General features: G+C 45.0%; 1 long non-coding RNA gene across 1 annotated transcript in view; it reads right to left on the bottom strand.

Annotated features, from left to right (window-relative positions):
• The window catches only part of LOC113835114, a 31,788-nt gene extending 6,842 nt beyond the window's left edge, over positions 1–24,946 (bottom strand). Inside the window, exon 1 of the long non-coding RNA XR_003484370.2 lies at positions 24,861–24,946. This is a non-coding gene — a long non-coding RNA (uncharacterized LOC113835114). The remainder of the gene's footprint in view (positions 1–24,860) is intronic.
• Positions 24,947–26,785: the final 1,839 nt, after the last annotated feature.

Genomic DNA, 26,785 nt, shown 5'->3' with positions numbered 1-26,785 from the left:
GTAGTTCTGCTGACTGAACGGCAAGAAAAAACCTTGTACAAAGCAATGCAACAAAGGAGATGCTGGGGGACCCCAATCTGAGCCTGGCACATTCTGACTCATTGTCGCCCCCCCACCTTGTCCTGTCTTCAGGGACGCTGATCTGGACCTGGCATTTTCTGACTCATTGTCCTCCTACTTGTCCTGTCTCTAACCACAGACTCCTCAAGGCCAGACTTAGACAAGGCTGAGCTCTATGGGCCATTGCCATTGACTTGGCATTGTATTCAATATCTCCGGGACTGGTCTGGTGATTTTTTATCTTGATCAAATGAAGGTTTCCAGCCTTGCCTTTTTATGAGCACATGAGTGTTTTGCTTTGTCCTTAGAGCCAACAGTGGAGTTTTTCTACAGTAGCCTCCTATGACTCACCAAGTTGTGTGTTTTTAACTCCCTTTACTGTGAATGAAATCCATTCCACTTGAAATAATTTTTGATTTTGCATATATGCCTCACACTGTTGATAAAGTGTTTATTTATTCAACAAACTTTTACAGGGTAGTATCTGAGCCAGGTTTTCCATGGACAGAGCAGTAAACTAGACAGATGCAGTGGCTGCCTTCATTAAGTTTATGGTCTACCAGGGAGAACCATTAGGATATTGTGAAAAGAATACAAATGACTCTAACGTGATCAGCAAACAGTATTTGAATGGTTGTCAAGAGTCAGGTACAAAGTACACTAGCATGCTTTAACTCATTTAAGGTAGAGAATGCTGGTAATACTCTTATTGCAAAGAATGGTTAAAGAAAATGTGGTACATTTACACAACGGAGTATTACTCAGCTGCAAAAAAAAAAAAAATGACATCGTGAAATTTGCAGGCAAATGGATGCAACTAGAAAAAAATCATCCTGAGTGAGGTAACCCAGATCCAGAAAGACAAACATGGTATGTTCTCACTCATAAGTGGATATTAGGTGTAAAGGAGAACCAGACTACAATCCATAGCCCCAAAGAAGCTAGGTAACAAGGAGGGCCCGAAGAGCCCATGGATTTCCATGGGAAAGGACAATAAAAGAGATCTCCTGTGTAAACCGGGGGTGGGAATGAGGGATAAGGTTGGGTGGGTAGGGGCAGGACAGAGTGGGAGAGTAATGAAAAAGACATCTTGATAGGGGCATTTTGGGATTAGGGAGAAACCTGGTGCCAGGGAAACTCTCAGGAATCCACAAGGATGACCCCAGCTAAGACTCCTAGCAATAGTGGAGAGGGTGCCTGAACTGGCCATTTTTTGTACTCAGATTGGTGACCACCCTAATTGTCATCATAGAATCTTCAGCCAGTAACTGATGGAAGCAGATGCAGAGATCTACAGCCAAGCTCGGGGTTGATCTCTGGAAATCCTGTTGAAGAGAGGGAGGGGGGATTGTATGAGCCAGGGCAGTAAGGTTATGATGGGAGAGCCCACAGAGATAGCTGCCCTGAGCTCTTTGAGCTCTATGTACTTTGTACTGACAGTAAGGAGATTGCATGGCACTTATCTAGGTCCTCTGCATGTATGTGACAGTTGTGTAACTTGGTCTGTTTGTGGGGTTCCTAGCAGTGGGATCAGGACCTGTCCCTGGCACTTGAGCCGGCTTTTTGGAGCCTTATTCCCCATGCTGGGTTGCCTTGCTCAGCCTTGATGCAGGGAGAGGAGCTCGGTCCTGCCTCAGCTTGATGTGCCATACTTTGTTGACTCCCATGGGAGGCCTGCCCCTTTCTGAACGGACAGGGAGGAGGAGTGGATGGGAGGAGAGGGAGGAGGGGAAACTGTGGTTGAGATGTAAAATAAATGAAAAAATTTAATTAATACATAGAATTTTTTTTAAATATGGGGAAGAGACTCGGTGGGTGAGAGCACATCCTGCTTTTAAGCACGGGGACCTAAGTTCACACCAGCACCCTAAAAACCTGCATGTAGCCTTGAGCAGACCTGCGATCTCACACTGAGGGGCGCAGAGACAAGAAAATCACTAGGTTTGCCAGTGATGCAATGAGAATCTGTCCCAAAGGAGAGTGATAGAGTAGGATCCCTGATGTCCTCGCCTGGCTCTTCACGCATGTGCACCACCCCTACCTGCACATGTATCACACACAGAGACAGACAGACAGACAGACAGACAGACAGACACAGAGAGGCTGTAAGTAGTACAGCAGAGCTGGACTATGAACTGTCACGGTTGTCTCCAGGGATGATGCTTTTAGCCCCTCTGCTGTGACTGAAGGAGCTCTAGGTATACAGGGTAAAGGGACCCAGTTCTTGAATCTGGTCTATATACTTAAGGAAGAGATTCTGCCTAATGTTTCAAGACAGGCAGGGTTTAGCTTTGGAGGATAGCTGTGTCCAGCTGCAAATTAGAGAAGCCTGCCATGCAGTGAGTTACTGTACAGAGTTATGGCTGGTACATGATTTCTGGCAGTGGTCCTAAGTAGGAGCTAAGAAATTGGGGCTCTGGGCAGCAGACCTTCTCTTTTTCTGACTTCTGTACACAACCAGTTCTTGCAGATGAAAGCAGGGGGAACTTGGGGTGAAAAGGTTTTGCTTATACACTTTCTTCTTAGGAGGAAGGAGAGGCATCTCACGAGATTTCCTTTTACCAACCATCAGTCCACACTGGGCTAAATACCCTCCTCCAGGCCCTCCTTCCTTGAGACCAGAATGTCTCCAGATTTTGTCACAGAGGGAAAAAAAAGAGTGGATTTTTGAGTCGGCAACCAATGACATCTGCCAGACCATACTGAAGTTCTACCTACTTGACAACCAACCAGAACATAACAAAATAAAGAGCCAGAGGAACCCCAATATGGGAGACAAGCTTGAGAAATGAGACTGACAGCAAATAGAGCATGGATGGCTCTGCGTGGCATCTTAAGGAGTTTCCCTGGGCCCTGAAGATGAAGGGGAATCCACAGGGAATTTAGACAGGTCAAAGGTCTGTGATGACTTGTTAGAAAAGCCATTCCAATAGCTCCATTAAGACTATTTGAAGACAGAAAAGATGAGAGGAAGTCAAGTAGCTGGAATGATACTGTGGAGGGAAAGGGAGATGGTGGTGTCCAGGTCACTCACAGAGGATGGGCATGCAGAGAAGGAGGCTGCCATTATAAGATGTCAAAGCTCAGTGACAGATTCAGAAGCAAGGGCCCAGGCAACTTGAAGAAAATTATTGATAAACAGCATCTGTGTTTCCACTAGTAAAAACGTCAGCATAGCTGTTGAGTGGAACTGCAGGCCTATAGTTCTGTGCTCACAGGCTGCATGCGAGACTGTGAGTTCCCAACCGGTTCAGGCTCATGATGCTGAATTGACAAATATGACCAAAGAGGGGAAAAAGAAACATGAAAGTCATGATATCCACTTTTAAATTTGAATTTTATTCATATATGTATGTGTATGCATGCACATACCTCAATCCAGAATAGACTCACACCCTCAATAAATCTGTCATAATTTGAAAATATTGGAAGTCAAGAGCATTTAACACAGGTCAGGGATCAAGTATACAAGCTTAGCAATATAGTACGCTGTGGGCGGTCTGTTGTTTATTTCCCAATCACACAGCTGAATGAGAGCCGTGGCTTGAAGCTGCCTGGCACCAGGAGAGAAGTGTGCCCCTTGTTACTCACCCAGGAATAAAACCAAAATTCAAAGCTTGCATCGAGTTGATACTGAGTGCATGGTACATCCTACCACTGTATGTTGAATTTGTAAGTCAAGAACTGTTTATAAAGAAGTTCCATTGACTTCTGGTCAAAGTCCACTGTCTTCTGTCTCAATACCTCCAACAGTGTGTGTTGCTTGATTGAGTTATCTACCTAATCTCTGGGTTATTTCTTACGACGTTGGTCTTCACGCATCTAACAAGTAAGGTTATTCCATTATTTCTTAACCTCAAAGGAAGGTAGAACATAGTTTTCTTCATGGTGTCACCCCACTTTCCCCTACAAATGAGAACAAGTTCCCTCCTCTGAGCTTGTTAGTGTCAGCAGTATAAAAAAATGGGGGTTGAAATGCTATCCAGCATTTGTTTTATGTGGTCATGTGAATGCTATTAAATGAGACATTTAAAACCATAAGGTCACAGTTCTATTCTCATACGAGTGTGTGTGTGTGTGTGTGTGTGTGTGTGTGTGTGTGTGTGTGTGTGTGTGTAGAGATTGAAGCCAGGTCTTGTGCCCAACAGGACAAGCTCTCTTCCTGTTTATGCCCTGTTCCAACTCATAGATACCAAGCTGCTAACCTTTCCATGAACCAAAGCAAAGCATTGTACAATTCATCACTAAATATGTAAATATTCTTTCAATATATTTAAAAAATTGTCTTGTTTTGCAACCTTCCACTTCCTGCTCCTTGTGCACAGGCTGCTCTATGGGCTTTTGTACTTATATATCTATTTCTGTAGAACAGACCACCCTAAGATTTGGGGATTAGAAATAACGGTGAACTATTTAGCTCACAGTTCTTCAGTTTGGCCAATTGGGCTGAGCTCAGTTAGTTGGTCCTCCTGGTTTGGGCTACATTTCTACAGCTATCATGGCTCTGACTTTTGAGAGTGGAGGAGCAGTCAGCTATTAGCTCTTAGGCACCATTCCTCATGTTCATGTGCCTTCCAGTGAGTCATCTCAGACCTTGTGGTGGTGACAAGGAGATGAGAAAGAGGAATAGCCAAGGTCCAGGATTGACACTAGAGTTGCAACTACCTTGCTTCCATCACATTTCACTGGCCAAAGAAGGCGCACGCCAGCCTAGAATCAAGGGGCTTGAAAGCAGGTTTCATGCCTTTAAAGTAAAGCATTATTCTTTATTTTGTGTATGTACATGCATATAGATGCTTATGGGGGACAAGTGCAGTCCACCTGTGGCAATAAGAGGGCAACTTGTGGGAGCTGGTTCTCTCCTTCTACCACATGGGCCGTAGGGATTGAACTCTGGTCATCAGGCTTGGCAGTAGGTTCCTTTACCTGCTGAACCATCTTGGGGACCCAGATTCCCTCTCCTGATGAAGAATTAAAAAGTCACTCTGCAAAGAACATAAGTACAAGATGGTTGTACTGGTTGATGGCAATGTGTGTATATGCACACTACAACTTCAGTGTGCAGGTCAGAGGATAACTCTGTGAATTAGTTCTCTTCTTTCACCTTTAAGTGGATTTGGGGAATTGAACTCAGGTCACTGAGCTTTCAAAGCATATGCCTTTACTCACTGAGCAATCTTGTCAGCCACACACCAGTTTTTGTTGTTGTTTTTAACAGATCAGAGTGTGAAGGTAGATTTAATTCTCATCCTGGCCTGTCTTTCTTTCTTTTATCTCTTTTTCTTTCTTTCTCCTTCTTTTCCATTCTCCTTCTTCTGCTCCTATTCCTACCTAATTTTCTTCTTTCTCTCTGGCAGGGGTCTCAAGTAGCCCAGACTAGCCAAAAGTTCAATAAGTAGCCAAGGATGACCTCGAACTGTCGATCCTTTTCCTTCATATCCCGAATCCTAAGATTATAGATGTGTACAACCACACCCAACATTGTTTAACTGGTACTGGGGTATTGAAGCCAGGGCTTCCAGCCAGTAGGCACTTAACCAACTGAGCTACATCCCAGCTCTGGTTCTATTCTTTTTTTCTTTTTATAGATTTTTTAAAATTTAAATTAGAAACAGTCATTTTATGTATCAATCCCAGTTCCCTCTCCCTCCCATCCTCCCATGCCCCCCACCTGACACCCACGTTCAGGGGGCCTGGTTCAGTCCTATACTGGTTTTCTAACTGTCAGTTTAGGGACCATGAGCACCCCCTTATTCAAGTCAGCTGCTTCCTGTGGGTTTCTATTCTTTTTAAAATTTCTTTTAAATTATATTTATTCATTTTATGTGTGTTTTGCCTGTATGCCAATGTCAAAATTTGTACACGGCCCATCATGGTCAGGTATGGTAGCACAACCCTAAGTCTATGATCCAGAGGTTGGGAGGCTGAGGCAAAGGACCACCAGTTCACAACTAGCTTAGCATACATACTAAGACCCTGTCTCACACAAAACAGGACAAATTACAGAGGAGAGTTGAGTAGATAGAGGTTGAGAAAAGGGAATGATGCCTGAGAATTCCACCTTCATAATGATCTTTCTTGCCCATGATTGTTACTTGATAGGCTGACTAACAGAAAGAGACACCAAAGGATGGACATCTTAATTGGAAAGGGAGCACATGGCTCTGAAGGGCTGGCTGTGTTGGCTTTCTGTTTCTCATCAGAAGCGACCCATCAAGGCTCTGCTAAGCACAGTGTTATGGTCGGCTTGTATTAGGAAGATTGGTTGGTGCTTCTTACAGGAGACTTACCAGGGCAAATGGTGGCTCCGGCTGGGTTCCTGGGAGGTGCTAGGGAGTGAAGCCCCCAAAACTCAATATGGTTAACGCTTGTGAGTGGTTAAGACTGCAGGCACTGCTGGGGAAGTATTCCCAGAAGGCTGTTTGTGCTCTGCATTAGGGAAATTAAGCACTGAGAATGTGTTCAATTTAGATCCATCTGGTCTGTGCATCTCGTTTTCCTTCTTTCCCTCCAGAAGACTACTGCTCAAACAAAGGCACTTGATGGTCACTTCAAGTTACCAGGAAACAAGGCATTTTCCAGCTGGGCATCTTGAAAAGCAGAGAACAAAGCTACCTTATTCTAGCTGGTGAGGGTCTCTTCCCAGGATACAACTTGGGAGGAAAGACAGGAGGACTGAGTTGACACTCAGTGTGTCCAAAGACTGACCCTTGTTAGGAAATGGCCTCTGATGCTATCCTATCCTCTCTAGTCCTAGGGAGCCATGCCACTGGATCACAATGAAAAAACCAAAGCACAGTCTAGCTGTTCCAAGACACCTTGACTTTAATACTCAGTGTTGGGTCATGAATTTATTATAGCAGGACTGTGAGTTCATAATCCACCTTGTAACTAAAATATATCAAGGCCCAGTCAGATGGTTCAACAGGTAAAGCCATTTGCCACCAGTCCCGAAAACCTAAGTCAGATCCCCAAGATCCACATGGTACAAAGAGAGACCTGACCACTGCAAGTTGCCACTGGCCACTGTGTTCATTCATACACATCAATACAAGAAATATAATTAAAAAGTTTGAGAAATCCATCCATACTGTAGAAGTCTATATAGCTGCTAGTAAAACAAGGCAGACCATTCTTGTTGACTTGGTATTACATATTTATATTTGACTTTTTTAGATAGTCTAGGCTGGCTTTTAATTACTATGTAGCCAAGGATGGCTTTAAATTACTGATTCATCTGCATCTCTGTGCAAAGAGGCTGGAACTGTAGCCTGAACAGTGGGTGTTTGACATCCCTGGACATCCCACCTTCAAAACTGAGACTCATGGGAGCAGTCATTCCGTTGCCTCAGTTTCCTAACAATGACTCCCAACACCATCAATCTCTATACTCTCCACCAGAAGCCATTTCCAGAACTCTGAGTGACACTGAGTACACACTTGGTATCAGAGTGTTGGAGAAGTATAGAAAAAGAAAAGTCAAGACTAGAAAGTCCTTGTCGGGCTATGATGCCTGCCCTCAATCAGGATGTCTGCACTCAATCTAGCTAAGCACTCAATGCGTCTCTGTGCGGGCTCAGCCCCTGGGTGGCCCAGGTCCCCTCAATGTGATATTAGAATACAGGAAAGAGCTCAGAATGGAAGAGGTCACTTGCTGTGGGTGATTTGAACTCTGCAGGGTCATTTTCATTATTACCGGCTCAAGGATGCTTCAGAGATTTAGCGGGCAGGAGGTGGGGTGGTTAGCTGTCTTAAGGACACAGGATAGTCCTTAATTAAAGAACCAGGCACACTCTGTGAAACTTTCTCATGAACACTTGAAGGGAAAAAAATGCTTGTCATAATTTCCTGGCTCTGAAAACAAGTTTTGTTTTTTAAGGACTCTCCCTCTCCTCCTCCTCCTCCTCCTCCTCCTCCTCCTCCTCCTCCTCCTCCCTCCCTTGGCTAGGTCTCTTGATGCCTGGGCTGGTCTCAAACTCACTATGCACCTGAAGATGATTACACGTCTATACTGTCTTAGCATCTGGAGTTCTGGGTTCCAGGCATGCACCATCACATATGGCTGAAGTACATCATCTCTTTTCTGCTCATGTGGAAGGGCAGCTCCTGGCTGCCCCCTTCTGGGGTCTCTGCTGACTAATCTCAACAGAACCCAGTGATGGCAATTACTCCACACCTCCTTGTCTCTGCCCCTCCAGGGAAGAAGATGCTAGAATTTTGAATTTTATTCCTACCATGTGCCAGATATCCAGTCTTAACAAGTGCAACCCCAGCCTGCTTGGCACTGTTGCTCACTCGTGTTTCACTGATGACACATCTGAGAGGAAGCAACATTAAAATGACTGTAGAAATGCCATAGGCGTGTTCAGTTGGAAATGACCACCAAGTTAACCTGTATCTAAGTGTCTAGTACCCAAAACAAAGGCTTGAGAATCCAATGAAGTGTTTAACCAATTCTGTGGCTTTGGTGAATGTGATCAAGTTAGAGAACTGTCACACGGGTTGGTTCCCAAACAGGCATATCACTCTAGGAAGTCTCTTTGTGCTTGCTTGCCATCAACTGTTCCTCCTGCTCCAACCCCAGGCAATGACTAATTCCCTCCCCCACAACTGAGCCAAAGTCTTGCTCATGCTCGTCCAAGGACTGACCCATCCCCAACTTAATCTCTCCCTAGATTTTTCTTTTAAAATAATATTTTTGTTTTACGGGTATGAGTGTTTTGCCAGCATCTATGTGCACTGTGTGTGCTATGCACATGGGGGCCAGAAAAGGGTGTTGGAACTGAAATTACTAGCTTCCATATAGGTGCTGGGAGTGGAACCCAGATCCTATGTAACAGCATCCAGTGCTCTTAACTGCTGAGCCATCTTTCTGGCTCCTAGACTTGTCTTTTAAACCGAATGACAGGATCCCTTCTCTCATTTAACATACTGATTTTTAGGCCAACCCATCCTTTACTGCTGTCATTTCTTACTTTCCATTGATTCATAGTTTCCCAGAGTGGGATGTTGCACTTTGTTTTCCTATTAAACAGTTGATGGTGGTTGGACAGTTTCTGGTCGGGGGTCTGGTGCTACTGGAGTGCTCCAATAGAGTCTTGGTGTGAACTTCATCTGCTTCCATTTCTCTTGGGCATATCTTTAGGGGTGGAATTGCTGGGTTGCTTTGCCTCCTCCTTCTCCTCTTCTTCCTCTTTTTCCTCCTCTTTCTAAAAGAGTTTTTAGACTTGGAATTCATATTTGGGGAAGCTGCAAAGCTCATGGTACCCTAGACACCAGCGTGGCAGGCATCCTGGTGTCCTTCTGGTCACAGCACTGTCAGAACCACAGCCATAGACAGAACCCTGTGTGTGATGTGTGTGTCATTCCATGCATAAGGATATCATATTATATTTTTTTCTGTCTAAGACCATATGTGACTCTGAGAGCATGTGTAAGTAGTCCCCAAACACACCCCCATTGAAATGTTCCTATAAAATGTGCATTCTCTTCGTGTCCCTTATAACAAGAATGTTATAGTGCTACTCAAAATTGTGTGCAAAGATGACATCTATTTATGAATTCCCTGTCAGGATAGAAGAAAGGATATGATAAACTTGTATGATAGAAAGAAGGTCTGGGAGCTGGAGAAATGGCTTAGCAGTTAAGAGCTTGCTGATCTTGCAAAGGTTTGGTTCACACCAGCCACATCAGGTGGCTTTGGCTCACAAGTGCTTGTGCTTGGAACTCTAGTTCCAAGGGATCTAACACTCTCTTCTGACCTCAGGAGCATGCACACATGTGATGCATATGCGTACACACAGACACACACACACATATACACATAACATAAATTAGTCTTTACAAAAAGAAGGAAGAAATGTACACTGGAAAGAACTTTGACCTTAGGGCACTGACACCTGGGTTTTTGAGGCCTGTACTCTGAGAAGTTAAAAGCACTGGGTATTCCAGATATGAAGCCCACAGCATATCCGAGTGATGGTTGCTTTGGTTCTCAGGTTATAGCCGGAGCTTAGGGTGGGCTGGGTGAGCAAACCCAGGGAGCTATCATGAAAACATATAGGAAGAACCTCCAAGTCCATCACAAAGCCTGGGTGTAGATCATGACAAGCTCACAAATGGACCAGTAGGGTGGGGCCTTAAGATACTCATAGAGTCCATCTCACGTTTTCCAAATGCAGAAGAGAAGAGGCCAGGGGACCAAAGCAGCCATACAGTCATAGCTGGGGGAACTGGGATTCTTAGATGCCTCTTCACTCAGACATTTGGCAGGCTCTGGAGAGCAGAAAGGGGCAGAGAGCCACTTCTCACTTGCCTTGCCCAAGTCATCAGCTGTGACCCAGCCTTGCCTCTCTCTGATCAGTGAGAGGCAGCATTTACCAGCTGATGGACAGGTATGCTGGACTGGGAGGTCTCACTACCTGTCTCCACTTCTGGTGGTTACTTCCCCACCCCCATGGAGCCATGGACCAGAAGAGATCTCCCCATTATGATTCATGCACATGCTCTTTATCTTCCCTGAAGGGACTGGGGACAGCTGTTTGCCCCTTGCCCAGCTCTACACAAATGTCTTGCTGTCTGTCAGGCTACCTGGTCCACTGAGGAAGAGAAGCACATTTATCAGGACAGTGGATAGAATTCTGGGAGGTCCATTCAGGAAGGTGGTAGTATGACCCTGAGACCCTCTATCTTCTGCCTGTGAATTTATACTCGGGCAGTGAACCCTGAGGCCACACTTGGCATCCTTGTGAAACCACCACCAGGTAGGGGAGTGGGTGCTGGAATGGCGGGGTCAGTGCTGAGACAAAGGTTGTGCCATGACAGAGATGATTATCGGACCACTCTGCTGTCTGAACTTGCTTTCCTCCTGCTTCTGTTTTGTTTCATTTTTTTCCCCTCAAATCAAATGCATGTAATTCAAGCTATCTACAAAACACGTGTCCTTCAAAGGGACCATTGGCACCTGGGACAGAGGATGAACTTCCCTCACCAGCGTTGTATACCAGGGTGAGGTAGCCAAGGGGTGCTTCAGCTGAGAGGAGGGCTGAGGAGAGAGTAAACCCACAAAGGAAAAACAAGATGGAAGGCAAACACCAGGCAACAGAGAATGGGAGAGAAGATGCAGCGAAGGGGAAGGAAGCCGGGGGAGGGAAAGAAAGGGATGCACTGTGGGGACGATGGAGGAAATGGACAGAGTACAGAGGAAGTGGGTAAGGAGGAGGAGGAGCATGCCTGAAGAGGTGAGAGGCAAGACCTAGGTCTTTCTGATGAAAGTTCACTCCTTTTTCTTCTTCTTCTTCCTCCTCCTCCCCCTCTTCTTCTTCTTTCTTCCATTCTTGTGTTTTCAGACAGGGTCTCAGGGAGCTCTGACTGACCTAGAACTCATTGAAGACCTTGAACTTCCGTTTATCCTGCCTCTACCCTCCCACAGGCTGGATTACTTTATGTGGCATTGGGGACCAAACCAAGGCCTTTGTATGTGCTGAGCAAGCACTCTGCCAACTGAGCTACCTCCCTACCTGGAACTGACCATGCTTCCCAACACCAGGGCTGGCTCTGGACCATGATGGGGCTGGGAGGCTCCTCCTCGCTCCTTCCCAGAGGCCTCTGGGAAGCAAAAGCTCACTCTGGCCCTCCGTCTTTTTTGCTGGTTGAGGCATTCCCAGGCCTCATCTGGAAAGGCTTGGAGATGCAAGCTGGCTTCAGTCTGAGAGGCTTTTGTACCCACATTGGGAACTGTGTGGCTGTACCAAAGCCTGATTGCTTGCATGGGGCCCAGGTGACCAAACAGCTCACAGGTTTCCTGTGAAACTGGACAGACACTGACCTGCTGTTCCCTTATGGTAAGTTCCAATGCTAGACAGAGGTCCCCAAATTAAAAGCACATGTTTGGGCCTATCAGCCTCCACTGGGTTCAGGGTTGTCCCTGGGTTGGGAAGGCACTGTGGGCAATATGGGCAAGGCCTGCAGAGGAGATGTTGCAGTGTAGCTTTGACATCAAAGCCAGCCTACAGTGACATTTGTCATCTCCCCCTGCCTGCACATTCTGATTCTCATTCCTGTTTATGATGGAGGAATCACTGGCTGTGGAACAATTACTGTGTTGCAAACAAAGCATTATGTCCGAAGGAAAATAAAGCGAGCGGGAAAACAAGCAGCAGGCCTTAGGCATTTGGCTAATGGGCTTCTTGCAGCAAATATCTCAGGTGTAGAGCCGTGCAGAGCTGCAGCAGCCCGCTGGGAGAAAGCTGGATTTCAGACAGTTACAAACGGAGAAAAAGCCCAGCCGGCCTGGCTTAGATAAGAGAAAGGCATCTCGCCCCAGGAAGCCAGGAGCATGTGCCTTGCAAGTAAATGGCAATGCCTAACTGCGCATCAGGAAAAGCTGAATTCAGGACTTTGAAAAAAATGAAGTGATCACACTCCTGCTCTTAAAAAGCAGAGCAAGAAACGATGAGGTTATTTCTACCACTGCTATTTGCTCACTGCTGACTAAGCACCTTCTGCTTGCATCCAGGTTAGCTGTGTGGGCAAGCCTCTTAGGAAGGCTGCCTACAATTGCACAGGCTGTGCTGCCTCCTGTCTCTGTAACCCTCTGAGCCTCAGTTTCTCTCTTGAGACCCCATGGGTCTGCAACAAGGGTTCAATGAGATTCATGATCTGTGAGTTCAACAGCTTTCACAATAGACTGGTGAGATTTTCTTACTGTTGAAAAAGAAAAACTACCACAAATTCAGTTTAAAGGTCCTACGTGGCTTCTGTGTGCAGTTCTAGCATAGCCACAGAGCAAGAAGCAGATGGGTGATGGCAGTTAGTGTCATTGAAGGGTTAAAGGAGGAAGGGGGAAATCCAGACTCCCTTTATCTTTTTATTACTTTATTGATTTTTTTTTAGTTCAGAATTCAAAGAAATATATTTCATCCTGGCAGATTCCCACATGCCCTAGCAACATGTGGGAGTCTCAAGTTTTCCCACAGTCTCTCTGCTGTTGCAGTCATTCTGGGACAGTAATGCTACCTCGGCAGCTTGGCTCTGCCTCTGTGCTGGCTCATGAAACCTATGATCTTTTTGGCCATGTGTCCATCTTCTTCAGAGACACAATTTGTTAAATCTTCTGTCTATGTTTAGACTTGGCTTATCTTTTTTATTTTAAAGTGATAGTGTTATTTATCCTAAATTCAAGTCACTTAAAATCTGTCTGGATCTTAAAGTATTTCCTACTACTCTGGACATTGTCCTTTAACTGTTTTTTTTTTTTTTTTTTGTTTTGTTTTGTTTTTTGTTTTTTTTCCTGAGACAATTTCTCATATATCCTAGATTGGCTTTGAACTCACTATGTAGTCAAGGATGACCTTGAACTCTCGATCCTTCTGTCTCTTATCTCCCAAGTACCAGGGTTACAGGAATACATCATCATGCCTTTTATTTATTTCAGTTTTTTTCTGACACATGGAGCCTCACTACACAGGCCTGGTTGGACTTGAACTTGACCAAATCCTCTGGCCTCAGCCTCCTCAGTGCTGGGATTACAGGCATGTGACTCCATGCCCAGCTGTCATTTAATTTGCTTTTTATTTTTGTTTTTGTTTTTTTGAGACAGGGTTTCTCTGTGGCTTTGGAGCCTGTCCTGGAACTAGCTCTTATAGACCAGGCTGGTCTTGAACTCACAGAGATTCACCTGCCTCTGCCTCCTGAGTACTGGGATTAAAGGCGTTCGCCACCAACGCCCGGCTAATTTGCTTTTAAAGCTATATTTATTAGATGTATTCATTTTATTTTATATGTGGGTGTCTTGACTGCAATGTATACACATGCACCATGAAGAGGTCAGAAGAGGATGTCAGATCCCCTGGAACTGGAGTGATGATGGTTGTGAACCACGATGGAACTAAACTAGGAAACAAGCCCAGGTCCTCTGCAAGAACAAGTGTACTTAACTCCTGAGCTATCTCTCCAGGACTCCCCCCCCCCCCCCGACTTTGCCTTTCTTGATAGTGTCCTTTAGAGCATAAAGTTTAAATTCTGGTAATTTCCAATGTATCTGTTTTTTCTCTTATTATTTGTGCATTTGTTTTTGTGTCAAAGAACATATTGCCTAATACATGATTAGAAAAAGATATGTTTCTATATTTCTTTCTTTTTCTTTTCTTTCTTTTTTTTGTTTTGTTTTCTTTTTTTTCTGAGATAGGGTTTCTCTGTGGCTTTGGAGGCTGTCCTGGAACTAGGTCTTGTAGACCAGGCTGGTCTCAAACTCACAGAGATCCACCTGCCTCTGCCTCCTGAGTGCTGGGATTAAAGGTGTGTGCCACCAATGCCTGGCTTCCGTATTTCTTCAGTGTTCTAGAGTCATATTTAGCTCAGACTATCTCATAAAACAGCAAGAAAATTGAAACCTAGTGAAGATAGGAATTAAAGTAAACCATATCACAAGTAAGTAGCAGATAAGTCATTTCTAAGATCAAACTTGACTTAGCATAACCTAAAATCAATATTATTTCAAGACCTAAGAAGGTCTCAAGTCACTTTTAAAAACAAAACAAAAACAAATAGAGTGGGGGGGGTGGCTGATAGAAGATAGCTCAGTGGTAAGAACTCTTCTTGTACAAATGAGGATACGAGTTTGGATTCTGACATGTATAAGCTAGGCAAGGCAGTGCATGTCTACAACTCCAGCATTGAAGGGTCAGGGCAGGTGGATCACTTGCTGGCTAGCTAGCGTAGTGAAAACTCCAGTTTCAGGTTCAGTGAAAGACCCTGTCTCAAAAACAAAGGGTATTATCACTTGCTCTAGGCTCAGGGAACAGTGGGAAGGAGAGGGTGGGGAGTACATAAGAGTAGAAGATAAGGTGGAGGGAAGATAAGTCTAGGGAGCCATTCCCTAGACTCCTGCATTTACAGGAATCATTAACTCCCAGTGTCAGTAGTTACCAGGCCCACACAAGACTGGCCCGATCAACAACCAATTCAAGAAAGAGGAGGGTTCATGGGCTCTACTTTTTACTTCTGAAATATTGGCTGTTAGATCTGTTGAGCTCCGCCCCCCTTCCCCAACTCTGACAGCTTCAAATTCACAGTCACACAGGTGGCCTTAGTTAATGTTTGTGGGTCACAAAAGAAAAAGAATAGACATGACAGAGATTTGTGGGGAGATGGGAAGGTAGACGAGGGTAGAAGGGAGGTGGAGGTGAAAGTGGATGGCAGAGTGACTGTCCAGCAGCAAATTTAATCAACAGAAAAAGAAAACAATGAGGCCCAGCTTCCTGATGTGCTGCAGAGGCCTCCTAGGCACAGCACAGCTGTGTAACATGAAGCACTGTTCTCTCTTTCCATTGGTGCTATGATTCAAGCTCCTCATGAAGACAGTATAGGGCTCTTCATGGGTGCATGTACACACACACACACACACAGAGAGAGAGAGAGAGAAAGAGAGAGAGAGAGAGAGAGAGAGAGAGAGAGAGAGAGTTTAAGCACAGAATTAGAATTAGTGCACCTAGTTTATATTTAACCTGAAATATAATCAACTTTAATTTGAGTCCAGTAATAAGCACAGTTCCCATTTCCTGTGATAAGTGGGGACTCCCTCCCAACTCCCACAGCTACCTTAGGAACACTACCATCATCATCCTTATTTGAAAGGTAAGGATATGGGTATGCAGTAAGCTTTTTTAGTAACACACCTGAAATCGCAGGTGATCAGAGGCAATGCTAGGTTTTAAAAGCAAGGCTCTCTCATTTTCCTTGTAGGGTATCCTATTAGAAAAAGTAATGATTGGCACAGAAATCTGGATACAGAGTTCCTGGCATAGTAAGAACCTGTTCATGACATGAACTGGACCCTGGCTGCTTTGTCCACTCCTTGTCACATGGGGGCTGTGCTGATCTGTGGTAGCTGGTACCCAGACACCACAAAGTGTCTTGATTGTGATGGAAGCCCTGTTCTTCAAATCCAATTTTCCACTTGGTTTGGCTAGACAAGGGGGATGTCATCATCTGTGGCAGAATCAGTCCTGGAAGGTGACTGCCTCTATTTACAACTCACCCTAGGATCGGGAAGTGACCCTATACTTGGATTCCAGTGCTTGCCACATACTTGTCCAGGTTTCAACCAGATACTTTACTTCCACGTGGGAATCCCTGTAGGAAGCTAAAGAACACAGTTAGGCATCATCCCCAAGTGGGACATTGAACAGAAACAGAGCTCCCTTTATTCTCATTTAATTCACTGCTGCTGACATTACCATGGTTTTGTTAAGCATCTCACTAGCAATGATGTAACTGGGGACTGAGGTAATTGAAGGCAAAGGGGAAGATGCGTAGGCGCTGGGCTAGCTAGTGATTTCATTCACCTTTTAAAGGACGGGTGCTGGTGCTCTCTGTATTTGGGGAGCTCAGGGCTGCTGTGAAATGCTGAAGGTGTTAAGAGTTCCTGCAGCCTAATGATCTCCACACTTGACCAAAGTCAATTTTCAGCTCTCTACTGCTTGAAACCACATCTCTGCATGGGAGATCACCTTCCTGAGAGTCTCAAGGACCCAGGTAACAAGCTCCAGGCCTTTTCCAGTGGTCTGAACAACACAGAGTAAAGGATCAGGGCTTTGCACCCAGAGGCATGACCATTTGGTAGTTGAGCTCTTGGAATCTCTGTCTCCTCATTATCTAGCATGTTCAACTTACAGAGTATTGGACAGTAGAAAATAAGGTGGGTATGATGGTTGACACCAAGTGCCAAGCTGACAGGATCTAGGATCTCTGAGGCCATGGGCATGTCTGTGAGGGAATTTCTATGCTGGGTTGAGGTTAGGAAACCTACTCTAATTATGCACTGCACTATTCCGTGGAGTGAGACCCTGGAATGAATAAAGGGGGGACAGCAAGCTGAGCAGCAGCCTTTGCCTCTCTCTGCTTCCTGCCTGTTGACAGGTGACAGCTGCCTTGCATTCCTGCTGCCATGATGGATTCTCAAACACTGAGCCAAACGAACCCTTCCTTAAGTTCCTTTGGTCAGAGGTATTTCTTTATAGCAATGAGAACCTAAGGTAAACGGCTTGGGATGTTTCTCAGCCTGCAGTTGGTGTCCAGCGCCCCTAATGCTGTTTCCTGGGCCTCCTCTGTTTGTGTCCCTGACAGTCCCTCAAAGGTCACCCTGTTTCTCCACGGTGCACCAAGTGGCTTGTAGCTAATTCAATGTCTTTATCTGTAGGGTTTTAATTGAAAATCTTTCCCACTAGCAGCAGTCAGCTCTCTGAAGCCTGAACCAGAGTTCTTGCTCAGCATGGTCTCCTTGGAGTCTTCAGAAATATTGGATGTGGAGAGGGAGGTGCCAAGCCTGAAGTGCAAAATTATATTTTGATGATAGGAAACAGTAGGGACAATGCAAGGTGGTGATTAAAGACAGTAAAATTTGAAGTCTCTCCAGCTTCATGCTTAAAAATCTACAGGCATCTACATCACCATATGACTTACAAGCTTTGTAGGCCCAGCTTCTTGGGAAGTTAAAGCAAAAAGATAGCATGTTGGCTTTCTTGAATTATGTATGAGTTCAAGGCCAGCATGGCCATCTGAGTAAGAGACTATCTCAAATGAAATGCAAAGAGGGCTTGGAATGTAGCTCAGTGGTAGAGTTCACAAGGTCCCATGTTTAATCCCCATCATCTCGTGGGCACACCCAAGAAGATCTGTATAGCTACACAGAACCCTGAACATACCAAATTGATGAATGTATGAAAGAACAAAAGAGGCTGAAACTTGGGGCCTCTGATATGGCTTAGCAGGTCAAGCTACTTGTTGCTAAGCCTGATGACCCAAATTTGAGCCCTGGCACCCAGGCAATGAAAGACAGAACCAACTTCTGTAAGTTGTCTCTGCCCTCTACATGAGTGTCATGGCAAATGCAAACATGCCCAAAGTGAATAAATGTCCTTTTAATTCTTTAAATTTTTTTTAGAGCCGGGATTTAAATTCTGGAATTCTGTCTCCTGAATTCTTTTTTAAGATTATATATTTCTAGCATATGTATCTGTATTATATATGTATGCATGTATGTGTATATATATCATACAGAATATGGGAAAGCTACAAACATCCCAGCCCACTCTCCCAAGGTCCTAATACCTGACTCCTTCATATATGTCAGCTCATTGGATCCCTATGAGGCAGCTTGTTTTGTTCTGAACCTGGTTTATAGATAGGACATCAGTGGGCAAGTGCCTGGCAAATTCCTACCGTAGATGCCTCCAGAGCTTATGTCTTGTATCACATGGTGTCAGTGCTTCCATCACACAATATGACATCAACAATATGACAGAGGCTCTAGTTATCCATAGCTAGCCATTCCTCCCTTCTTTCATGGCAAAGGGGGGCTTTATCTGGACACATAGCTGCCAGAACCAGGGCATTTCCCAAGTCTCTTGCAGCTGGGCAAGGCTACATCATCTAGTTGAGGCCAGTGAAGCATCAGTAAAAGCACCACATGGATGCTTCCTTGAGAACATCATACCTTCCCCTCACTTTTATGTTTTGCTTTTTCCTATTTCCTAGAATGCAGATGTTGTCCTGAGGACTATGAGGTGGGGTCACAGCTAACAGACTGATAGATAAGAGTGAGCAAGGGTGACAGACACAGTGAGCTTGCTGCCTGGCTCTTACAGAAACAAGCTTGCCACAGTTACATCCTCACCATTCTGATCACCATCATCTCTAGCTGAACATAACCTGACTCAGGCATACATTGGTGTGTGCACAGACACTCCTGCAAACAGCAGCACCTCAGGGCTGTGGGATTTGCAGTGGATTTTGCCTTTCATCCTTCTTGGGTATCATGGCACCTCCTTTTACAAATGCAATGGATATAAAGAAAAGCCCCTCTACATTCTGTCTGGCAGTTTCCATTCAGTGGTCACATGTTGTCACCAGCGCCAGCACCAGCGACTGAAGAACCGGACCAGGCGAGAGTCTGTGGATTAAGAAGGACACAACTCGGGACATTCGGGAAGCGAATGTCATTGGTTTATTGCAACTAGCAGCTTATATACAAGGGGAGATGGGAAAACATCACCCACTCCCACGCCCTATTATAAACAAGGAAACCACAACCCTTGCCCACAGCCAGCAAAGCAAGAAGGGGATGGGGGCAAGGCACAATGTTTCAATAACAAGAAAGGATCATAACAGGATGTTAATGGGCGAGGCTTAGAAAACAGGAGGTACCTGTGGTTATGCTGGAAAACAACTCACAGAGACCCCGTGGAGGCTGGGTCCCAACAACATGTTACCTGCCCATCACTCTGAGAGGCCACTCATCTACCTCTGGTGTACTACCATATGTCTGCAACAATACAGCCCCTTGTCCTGCTCTGTTTGGAGGAGGGATGGACAGTAGCTCCATGTCTTGGGAAAAATCAAGCCAGTTAATGTGTCCAGGGAGGAGATGCATAGAATACACATGTATCTCATTGACTTATTCCCTGGACATTGATGAAGAGCTACTGGCCACCCCAGAGTTCTCAACCTGTGAGTTGCACCCCCTTTCACAGGGGTCACCTAAAACCAATGGAAAACAGGCATTTACAATACAATTCATAACAGCAAAACTAATCATGAAGCAGCAATGAAAATAATTTATGGTTGGAGGTCACCACAACATGTGGCACTGTATGAAAGGGTCACAGCGTTAGGAAGATTGAGGGCCACTGCTCCAGAGAGAGACACAGCAGCGAACTAGACTATTTTCATGAAGTGTCTGTTCAAGTGAGAAGGGCAATGTCCAACAGGGACTTACATTTTCATGATGATAGGAACTTATGGGAGTGCTGTGATTTTCTGCCTCATGTAATTAGCATCCCACCTCAACTTACAGAATTACTTATTAACTTACTGTTTGTGGTAGATATAAAAACCTATCTTCTAGCTATGTTGAATATAGACTTCATTATTATAGACTATACTCCTAGTCTGTGCAAAATGTCCAGACTTTGTTATTCTTGTCACTTGGGACACATGCTGGGTTTCTTCTGGTGCTGGTTGGTTAGCTTTTTGTTAACTAGATGCAAACTAGAATCACCATTGGAAGAGACCATTGATTGGAAAAAATGTCTCCATCAGATTGGTCTGTAGGCAAGCCTGGGGGGATTTTCTTAATTAGTGACTGAGTTGGGAGGTTCCAGTCCACTGTAGGTGGTATTGCCCTGGGCAGGTGGGCCAGGTTGGAAAGCAGGCTGAGCAAGCCATGGGGAGTGAGCCAGAATGTACCATTCCTCTATGGTCTCTGCCCTGACTTTCCTCAATGAAAGAGGTCTCTAAGCCAAGCAATCCTTTTCCTCCCAAAATTGCTTTTAACCAAGTGTTTTATCACAGCAACAGAAAAGTAAACTAGTCCACTACCCTATTGCCACCCCTCCCTAGCCTCTGGTAGGCCCTCTCTCTTCACTCCCACACCTAGCTCAGACCTTTCTTTGAGTGAGATCAGCCTCTGTCTGAAGGGGCCACTCTCAGCCTGAGCCAGTTGGAAGTGAGTCCATCCAGCAGTGATGGTTCCACTTCAGGGAAGATCTCAACGTCTCATTCCTTCACTTATTCCCTAGAGACACACCTTCTGCCCACCTAGACAGGCCAGGCTCTGAGTTGGGAATTTAAAGACAAGCCAGGCAGCTTGTTCTTAACATTCAACTGGTCTCATGGGAGCATCAGCACTGTCAATGGTTATGGCATAGAGGGAAGGAGCTAGTGTCCTACATGGGCACCTTCAGGATATCAAAGGGACTGCCAATCTGCTTGGGGCTGGTTGGGGCCCAAGGGCTATAGGGCAAGGTTCTGAAGAATGAATGAAAATTACTGGCTCAGGCTGGTGGAAATAATTCTTTTTGAAGCAGACATGGGTTTCTGCAACATTCATGGGACCTTTGTATCATTCATGCATACCAGGGGGACTCAGCTCATGGAGCCTAGAATGGATTCAGATGTGTGTAGCACCTGGGTTAAGTTGGTCATCATAATAACAAAAAGTGACATTTGGTTGTCACCAAGATGTCTGCTCAACTCTTTGTTCCTAGACTTGCTCCCACAGACTTGTGTCTGAGCCCCCAGAGATTGGTAGCATGGTCTCATGAGGGCTATGAGAGCCCTGGGGGAATGAGAAACCTGCTTCAAGGAGACAAAAGAGGGCAGTGGCATGGACAATTTCCTATATGCACTAGTATTGCTGTGTGGTTCTTCTGGGTGTTCTAGGAAGACAGAATGGCCCAATTCCACAGAACATGGTGTCTTGGGGAGGATGTGGCCTCTCCAGCAGGACCTGGAATGGCTTCTCAGACAGTGGCAACCAGGAATGTGCCAGAGCAAAATATACAAAGGCTAACATGCATAAAGGCTCATGTAGCTAGTGAGCTGGCTTGAAAATCCCAAGAAATACAGGGGAAGCCCACAGCCAATGTTCCCTAGGGTGTCAACTGCCCTATACCTCCAACTGGTTCTTGGGGGTCAGAGATGGTCTGGGACAGGAAAAAAGTGTGAGGGTGCTGGCACTGAAAAGCTAGCTGTCAGTGATGGAATGGTTGTCACTCAATGTGTTCATTTGTGTGAGGGGCTCTTGGATGGGTCATGAAGACAAGAAGCACCCAAAGAAGGTACCTACAAGTCTGTGTTTATAATCACTAAAAATTAAACTGAGAAAGAGGAGAGTCTCTGCCTATAAACAAACCTTGTTAGTTTATTACACAATAATATGCAAAAGAATTAAGAAGAACATGGAGGAACTATGAACTGGCAGAAAACTCTGTAAGGCAAACCGAGGAGTGGAAAACAGCAAATTGTGGAATGACAGAGTCTGATGCCACCCCACAGAACAATAATCAATTGTCATGGAAACCTCACTAGAAGACAGCCTAGAACCAAACAATGAATTAACAATATAGGGCCATGGACTGGTGTTGAAGAGGCTTCATCTTACTGGTACTGTTTTAATTTGTAAGAAGAGCATATATTGCTTGGGTAACCTTAAAAAACAATGGAGTTTTTGGAAGAGGCAGAGGTAGAAGGACCATGGCAAGTTAAAGTCCAGTCTGGGTTGTGAAGGAAGTTCTACACTGGCCAGCACTATATTGTGGACATGTTTCAAAACTCTGAGTAAACAAGACCTGCAAAATGGCTGAGTGGGTAAAGGTACTTGCTATGCAAGCCCAGAGATCTGAGTTCAATCCTGAGCACTCACATAATGGTGAGAGAACAGAATGAATGCTATGACATCGTGAACAGACCTCCCCTCACATGCCACAGTACACATGCCCTACATTATGAATGTAGTTGTGCATGCCACAGTACACGTGCCCTACATTATGAATGTAGTTGTGCATGTACACGTGTGCACTGAAATTTAAAACCAAGTGAACAAAAAATAAACTTTAAAAAATTATTGTTTGTTTGCATTTATGTGCGGTACCTTGTGCATGCTTTGTTCCCTTAGAGATTAGAAGAGGACATCAAATCCCCTTAAATTGGAGTTATGGTTGGTTGTGAGCCACCATGTTAGTGCTGGGAATCAAACCAGGTCCTCTACAAAAGCAACAAATACTCTTCAACGCTGTGCTAGCTTTCTAGCATATGAAAATATCCAAGCAAGTGATGTCTGGCAGCTTCCACTTTTCCCAGATCACAAGGAGCAAAATTCCCATGCCAGAAATTACAGGAGCATCCCAGCCTCGTGTCCTGCCAGGCTCTGCTCTCTGGAGTTCACAAGGCCAGATACTCAGCTAACTCCATTCCCATTGCTGCCACTGCTCTGACACTGGCTTGCACAGAGCTAATTGCAGGGTCATGTCTAGACTACAGCAAGAGTTTTTGTTTCTCACTTTTTATTTCTCGAATACAGGTAAGAAAGTTGAACACTGGATATTAATACTAAACCTTGTGTGAAGCATTTCGCATAAAGCCTGGCACTTCTGTGAACAGCCTAGGAAACACTTTTCAGGAGCTGTATTTTGTCCCTCCAACTTCTCATCATACTTGTGACAAATTCCTTCATCACATTCACCAGTATTTTTCCTGGTTTGAAACCCTGGTGACCTTCTGAACTTGTCACATTTACTCATCTCTAGGCACCAGCCTGTCACTGTCCCGTACAGTGTTCCTTGGGTGCTGACCCATTACTGCTCTCAGAAAGGGTGGGCTGAGTAGGGCATGTGACTTAAGATTACAGACTCCCCCACAAGTACCCCAAAGTCCAGTTTGCAGCTCTTAGTATCTGATAAGCATTTAATTTTCAAAGTGATCTCATGTGTATTAAATTCTAGAAGTCACTGATTGATGACTCCAGGTACTGAAGGGACTCTCACAACAGTGAAACAGGCACCTCCTCTTGGCTTTTCATTGCAGGATAAAGCCAGGTTTGAAATGTCCTGCAGCTGGAACACAGTGACTCAGCCACCAGGGCTGAGGGAGCACGTGACATCTGTTTCTGGCTGACTCTGCAATCCATCTCTTGTGCTATGATGCTCTCTGCTTGACCTTCATCCACAATCCCTCCTGTATGAGAGTTCAGATGCTACAACCCCAAGTTAGATGCTGCAACCCCAAGTCTGGTGTCAGCCCCACATGTCACTACCTCTGCTCAAAGCCATACAATGGGAACAGATGTGCATACTGGCAGGAAGATGCCCTCTTGAGTCATGCCACAGCAAAGTGTTCCCACTGAATCTTGGGGATTTGCTTCCCTTCAAAAGCAGGCCAGTTAAAATAATAATATTGTATATTTATTGGGAGGACCTAGAGCTAGTGCAGTTTCCATAGTGCCCTAGGAAGCATTCCTGCCCCCGTCACTGTCTGCCTCTTTACATTTTGGGCCTGTGCTTCTTTCTGACTGCCTGTCCTCGGGGCTCCTCTAGCCTCTAGCACAACACCTCTGTATTCCAGACAGGCTACTCAGCTTTCTTAGTACATATGCATGAAACAGACCAGTGTTCTTTGAAAACTGAAACCAAACCAAACCAAAGACTACAGCTCAAGAATCCAGCATTTCCCTGGTTCTCATTTTTCGAAAGTGCCCACAGCAGTTAACTTCTCCATATGTCTGAGTGCCCATGTTATTATAGGTAATTCTACCTAGAAAGCTAGTGTTCCAAAGCCATTTTGACCATTTAAACACTTCCTTAGTATGGTATAAGATATTTTCAACTGATGGATTGTATCATTAACTATGGCTGTGTAAGCAATTGCCTCCACACTTAGTTACTTAATTGGACAAACATCTGAGCAAACTCAGACTATGCATGTACCATCTATATCAAGCCTGGAAGTTGGCTGGGTTTTGGTTGAGCTGGGATAGCCCCATCTGGACATATGCTCAGCTTGACAAAGTCTTGTCTGGATATCTCACCCTTCCTGGGGCAAGGAAGCACAGGGCATGTCTTCTTACAGAAAATATAGTAGGAATGCAAAGTTACTGTTTCTTATGGTCTGCGTCACGTCAGCCTAACACCATTTGTATCATGTGACATTTCCTGAGACAATGTAAACAGACACACATTCACCACAGATCAAGAGGGCACTGGAGACAGGGCTCAGTGAACCTACCAGTAGGTTCACATGGCTTCCTTACAGGAGCATGGATGACTCAGGCAGCACTGGTGGTGGTGCATGAAGGCTGCACCAATGGGATCCCATCTTCAGTGAACCTCCCACTCCCTAAGCACTCTAGCACTGCCATGACCAAATGCAGCTGAGCAGGTTACCTGTAGCTGTGGGGTGGGAGCTGGAGTCTCAGGTGAGGGGCTGACAAGTCCTGCCCACCTTTACAAAGGGATGTTACTCACCTTCTGGTAACTGTGGCCAGACTTCCATAACAACCAGCCAAGAGATATCACATGCCAAGTCCAAGGTCAAGGGACACAGAAGTTGACCCTGCGGATGAGGATCTCACATGAGTAGACTGGGATGAGGTACTGAGACCACCCCTGGGCTCCCTGGGGTACAATGGATGATACTGTAGCTGAGGAGCTTGAGATGAGCCTGAACAGCATAGTAAAAGTCCACTTCAAATATTGAGACCAATAGCTCATTCTACCACATGGATAATGAGTTGAGATTTCTTTTTCAAAATTTTATTATTGGGATTAATTCTGACTCTACTGCTGGTTTCCATCCAATATTTCATTATTATCAGCTATTTGAAGCTCTTTGGACACACACCTTGGGTCACTTGACTGATCACCTTCTCAGAGATATTTCTCAAGTCAGCCATCCACATCAAAAAGCATATGCATTTCAAACAGTGACACTTCCTATCTAATGGTGCTCCAAGAAGATGGCAGAGCTGTAACAACTGTGCAAGACTGCACTAGATTGATTCCTCACACTTCTACCAACATTAGGCTTTATGAGTTAAAGTCATCTTTGCTCATCCTGACAGGCAAACATGTCTTGATGTTTGTTAAATGTCTTTTATATCTAGTGAAATTGAAACAATTCATTTTATTATTAGATTTTTGAGTCTCTTATAGTCCAGTCTAAGATCAAAATATTGTTTATTTCCTTTTGCCTTCTTTTAAAAAAGGAAACAGTTTTTAATATTTATCTTATGTGCATTGGTGTTTTGCCTAAATGTATGTCTGTGTAAAAGTGTCAGATCTTGGAGTTACAGACAGTTGGGAGCTGCCATGTGGGTACTGGGAACTGAACCCAGGTCCTCCAGAAGAAGTCAGTGCTCTTAACTGCTGAGCCATCTCTCCAGCCCTTTGTACTTCTTATGAATGATTCTTTTCTTCATCCGTACCTTCTAAATTCACCCTTGTTTTCTTCCCTAATAAAATCTAACTTTCACAAAGGTAGGACACAGCTGGTTTCTTGTCTGCAAACCCCTCCATGAGTCTATATGCCACAGCCTCACCTCCTCTGCTACAAGCTGGCTAAGGCAGCAAGAAGCAAAGCATTGAGGGTTTCATGCCCTTCATTGGACTGGGGAGAGCCAGGGCTATGAGGTGGCTAGGGCAGGTCAGAAGCCAGGCCAGTCTTCTGTGAAGGGTGACAAATCCTGCTCCTGATGCAGCTGATGCAGACAGAAGAGGCTGGCCTCAAAAGCTCTGTCATTTCTGATGCCACAAGGAAGTCCTCTATAGCCATAGGACAGCTAAATGGGTTCTATTTAAGGAACTTTAAATGCACACACGTCAGAAACCAGTTTCCCTGATGGCAGGTTCTGGAAAGAAACCAGCAATTTTCAACCTTTCTTGTGTGGCTAGAAATGCTTCAGCTCAGGGGGAACAACAGAGGCTCTTTGCATCCTGTCACCTTCCTGGTGTAGTTTTACAGGAAACAGAGTGGGGGAGACTACAGTGGCCATGCTGGAGGCTGATGATGGGGAAACATCAATGGTCACTGTGTTCATGACACTTTCCTAGTGCCCTGCACACACCCCCCCCCCAGGTCTCACCTTGCACGGACAGACTCTACCTATTTCTAGCTCAGAGTAAACGGAGGCAGGAAGGAGATACAAGTGGGAAAACATGCACCCAGGGTGAGACTTCGTTGTTCTAGCTCTGGTGCAGGTGTTTTTAAATTACTTCACTGGTATTTCTCCAAATGCAGTGCTTCCCCAAGGAATACTGAAGCTGCAAGATGCTGAACCCTATCACATGACAATGGGAACAAGGGATGAGAGGAAGATATCTTCACTCAGCACATCTTAGGAAGGGTCTAAACAGTGAGTTTTAAAGGAACAACTTAGAAGCTGGATATAATG

The sequence above is a fragment of the Cricetulus griseus genome, chromosome 3 (assembly GCF_003668045.3).
Source record: "Cricetulus griseus strain 17A/GY chromosome 3, alternate assembly CriGri-PICRH-1.0, whole genome shotgun sequence".
Classification (NCBI taxonomy): domain Eukaryota; kingdom Metazoa; phylum Chordata; class Mammalia; order Rodentia; family Cricetidae; genus Cricetulus; species Cricetulus griseus.
The sequence above is the reverse complement of the archived record's forward strand: the minus strand, read 5'-3'. Positions and strand labels throughout refer to the sequence as shown.